The sequence below is a fragment of the Anomaloglossus baeobatrachus genome, chromosome 6, assembly GCF_048569485.1.
Source record: "Anomaloglossus baeobatrachus isolate aAnoBae1 chromosome 6, aAnoBae1.hap1, whole genome shotgun sequence".
Classification (NCBI taxonomy): domain Eukaryota; kingdom Metazoa; phylum Chordata; class Amphibia; order Anura; family Aromobatidae; genus Anomaloglossus; species Anomaloglossus baeobatrachus.
The window spans coordinates 258,691,861-258,696,524 of record NC_134358.1 but is presented as its reverse complement, the minus strand read 5'-3'; positions in this window follow the sequence as shown (position 1 = coordinate 258,696,524).

The window sequence follows — 4,664 nt, the reverse complement described above, 5'->3', positions numbered from 1 at the left end:
AAAGAGACAGAGGCAGACAGACACAGACAGGGAAAAAGACAGGCACAGGCAGACAGGGAAAGAGACAGACAGAGAAACAGACAGGGAAAGAGAGACAGGTGGAGAGACAGAGACAGGGAAAAAGACCGACACGGAAAGAGACAGACAGGGAAAGAGACAAAAACAGGGAAAGAGACAGAAACAAGGAAAAAGACAGGGAAAGAGACAGAGACAAGGGAACAGACAGGGAAAGAGACAGAGACAAGGAAAGAGACAAGGAAAGAGACAAGGAAAGAGACAAGGAAAGAGACAGGGAAAGAGACAGATGGGGAAAGAGACAGACCTGTAACGAGACAGACCTCTAACGAGACAGACCTTTAATGAGACAGAAGAAAAACAAAAAGCCAGCACTAAATGTGCACTTCAGCACTAAAAATTCCAAACTGTACTTATTATAAAAATTTTGAGATTTTTGGCAAAAAATTGCAATTTCTTGAGCTGCCTCGCCACGTCACGGCAAATCTCATTTGAGGCAGTCCTACACTAAAATATTTTTATAAAATGTGCCATACGGCCTCACATATGAATAGTAGAACTGCTCTTAGCAGCAGTCACCTGGTCTATTTCAATCCCGTACCAATGACTGAGTCATGGCTGTGGGCGGGACAGGTCCAAGCAAATGCTGCATGAAGTAAATAGCCTGTGGACAAAGCCTGATGACAATGTGAACAGTCACCAACCGCTAAAATCTAGACAGATGGAATACATCCCAAATTCTTATTTTACTTTTTTGGATTTCAAAACCTAAACATCCGAGCTGACCACTAAAGGCCTGATAGTGCCAGCATAGCACTGGCTTTAGGTTATATAGGAAAATTCTGGTGATTGGTTCCCTTTAAGACTCGCTTTAGAATGTAGAAGTATGGTCTGCTACGCCCCAGCCGGCAGTGTTCAGCAAGGTGGATGCCAGTTAGAGAAACTGCCTACTAGTTGTGACAACACAATCTATGGATAATCTTGCTAGTTAAAGTTCATCCAACATGTTTTCGAGATTGTGTCCTCCAACGTCAGGGATGATTGTTAGCTGGCCAAGTCTTGGACCAGTGGTTTGTCAATGAAAAGTAAGTATTTTCAATTCATAAATGCAAACAGCATAATTTTACTATTTAATCCATGGGTTTAATGTATTACATTATGTGATAGAATGTAAGCTTGCAAGAACAGAGCTCTTTCCTGTACTAGCCTGTCATTGTTGGTTTATTCACTGTATTTTATATTTGTATTTTGGATGTATTCACTTCTCATGTAATGAATGGTGCTTTAAAACTAAGTAAATAAAATAATATTAATTCTAATAATAAACTGATGACAAATTCCAACCATTAAATTAAATTAATTCCAACCCTATTGGAAATTCATTATAAATATCGGTACACAGTACTCTCTCACATTTATTGCATCAAAGCATTGCTAACCCAAGAAAATTCTGACAATTGTTTACAAAATGATATATTATGTCTACAATCCGAGTTATACCTACAGTGACCAAAGTTAAAGGATTCATCTGACAGTTTTTTTGTTTTTATTTTACTATCGTGTTATTTACTGATCTGCTGGTTGTTACAAACTATCTACCTAATCTGTTGTGAGCCCATCTTTCCTAGCTCAGAGCTGTCATGTAACCACTCCTGCCAAGGATTTTTCTACTCCTGTGCTATAACATCGACACAGCAGGAGCTTATCTTCCGCTTTACTCTGTTTATGGGAATCACTACCAACATCATCTTGATTGATTGACAGTAAGGGGTACTTTGCACACTACGACATCGCAGGTGCGATGTCGGTGGGGTCATGTCGAAAGTGACGCACTTCCGGCGTCGCTCTCAACATCGTAGTGTGTAAATCTTAGATGATACGATTAACGAGCGCAAAAGCGTCGTAATCGTATCATCGGTGTAGCGTCGGCAAAAACCATAATTACCTTGCTGCGACGGTCCGATGTTGTTCCTCGTTCCTGTGGCTGCACACATCGCTGTGTGTGAAGTCGCAGGAGCGAGGAACATCTCCTACCTGCGTCCCGGCCGGCTATGCGGAAGGAAGTAGGTGGGCAGGATGTTTACATCCTGCTCATCTCCGCCCCTCCGCAGCTATTGGCCGCCTGCTGTGTGACGTCGCTGTGATGCCGCACGACCCGCCCCCTTAGGAAGGAGGCAGATCACCGGCCAGATCGACGTCACAGGGCAGGTGAGTGCATGTGAAGCTGGTGTAGTGATAATGTTCGCTACGCCAGCTATCACCATGATGTCGCAACTGCGACGGGGGCGGGGACTATCGCACTCGGCATCGCAGCATCGGCTTGCGATGTCGCAGTGTGCAAAGTACCCCTAAGGGTGCTGAGTTAGTGCCTAGTACATCGCTGCTCTAACGTACAGAGTGAGAGACTGCTGCTAGTTACATTAATGCCCTGAAGTCTGGGACTTGAATGCTGTACCAGTAAAATTAGTGAGTGATGATGGTGGAGTTAAAGGTATATACATTTACAATAAAATGTATTTTAAACCATAACATGTGTCTTGTTTGTCCATCACTTCTATTATTGTCAATTGAATGCTTTACAAACTATCCCAGGAGTGTATGCATGTGTGTTTGTATGTATGTGTGAAACGAAGTTTGGCTCAAAACTGTAATGGCGGCATCAGATGCTGTTCTCGTTACAGATTCTGACACTCTATACTATAGTTTCTCTGGTTCTTCTGAGTTGCACAGGCACACTCAAGCGTCAACCAGCTGTGTGCTCATTAATGGTCAGGCTAGCAAGAGTTAATCTCTGCTAGCCTGCTGGTTATCTCTAGGATCACATTTTGTTGGAAATCTATCACAGTTTCTCCCTGCTTTTATTTGATGGTGGAATCTGTCTTCCCATGCCAACTATAGTTTCTGCTAAACCAGTCCATGTGCTGTGTGTTTTAGTTTGCTGGTGTTTATACTGCGTGCTGCTTAGGGTGTTGTGGAATTCTCTTGTCATGTCGTTGTTTTCTCCCTGATCATATTTTCCTCCTTATCACTTGTTGTCTAATACCTCTGTGTGGGCTTGCTGTGTGGTTGAGTTTTTGTTTTCCCAGTTTGTCTATTTCCATGGATTTAATCACTTCTGTCCTGGCCCTCTCCTGGAGAGGAGGAGGGGGGTATTAGATCATCGCTGACCAGAAGCAGGACCAGGAAAGGGGACACAGACATCCTCACCTTTAGAGTTATCTCTGGGAACAGGGATAGTTAGGGCTCCCCTAGCTAGAGGGCCAGTCTAGGAGCCCTGGTGCCCTGTTATCTCCATACCACCCATGATAGTATACAGTGGAACCTTGGATTAAGAGTAACTTGGTTTGAGAGCAATTTGCTAGACAAGCAAAGCTTTTTACAAATTTGTAACTTGGTTTAAGAGCAATGCTTTGCAAGAAGACCAAATAATCACCATGCACACGTCCAGTTCTGTCCTTTCACCACCCTCTGACCTGCTCTGGAGGTAACTTTCTGTACATATGTACTGTATATGTGACGCCCTGGACTAGCCAGGTAGTCACAGACATAACAACACACACCCCCTCCCATGGATAGTAACACCAGTCAGACAAAAACCCTTGTTGCCTCCCTCCAGGGTCTGATGTCCACACCAGGTGGGGCGGAGCCAGGCGGTTGGCCCCACCCACCAAGGAGTTCACAGGCCTGGAGGCGGGAAAAGTGTCAGATTCGTTTTGGAGGTGAAAGTGTAAGGTGTAGAAACTGTCGGCCCCTACCCAGACACAAACAGAAAGGTTGGCAGACGGTGGTGGCTGTCTGCAGGAGTTAGTGGAACTCTGCAGAGCCATAGGACCGGGGTTGGGCGTTGGCCCGCCGGTACCAAACCGGGGAGTGGAGTGAAGCTAAGCACACAGGCAGGGCCATCGGACCCCAACTAGGCTTGGAGCCGCCGACAACAGTCAAATCCAAGTGTGACAGGAACCCCAGGGGTTTCCCAACAACCAAGACCCGACAGAAGGCAACAGTCCACACTGTGAGGATATACAGCCACCGCCATAGGCTAGAGATCCAAGGGCCAGCACCTGCGGGCAAAACGGGCTTCTTCAGTACCAATACACCGGGGAGCAGACTACCGGTGGGCAACCACAGGAGTCAGAACATTCTATTCTAACAAGGTGCAGGGAAAGGCAGCCACCATCACATTGTCCGGGGAGAGCACAAAACACTGCAGCTGGCTGCGGGACCCGTCCATCCAGCCGTTTGGTTTACCAGAGACTCTGTCATTGACTGCCTGAGTAAGTACACCAGTGCCATCCGGCACCGCACCGTGCTGCCCCTGCAACCCAGCCATCCAGCCTCCCCGTATCACCATCCGGGCCCCGGGATCACCAACCCCTACCCACAGAGGGGACAACATCCTAGCTGCTCTCTACCATCGCTCCCGGGATCCCCGTCACCAGCAGCGGTGGTGCCCATAATCACCACGACCCGTGGGTGGCGTCACAAACTATCTCCCAAAACAAACCACCCCCTTTTTACTCGTGGACGAGGAGCGCTGCTCGAGTCCCCGGGTCCAGCCCACCACTCGAGCCACCGAGCAGCAGCAGAAGCCCCGGACCCGAGTGTGGTGAGCGCGCCCCTCCGCCCGCGACATATACAGTGTACCTTTG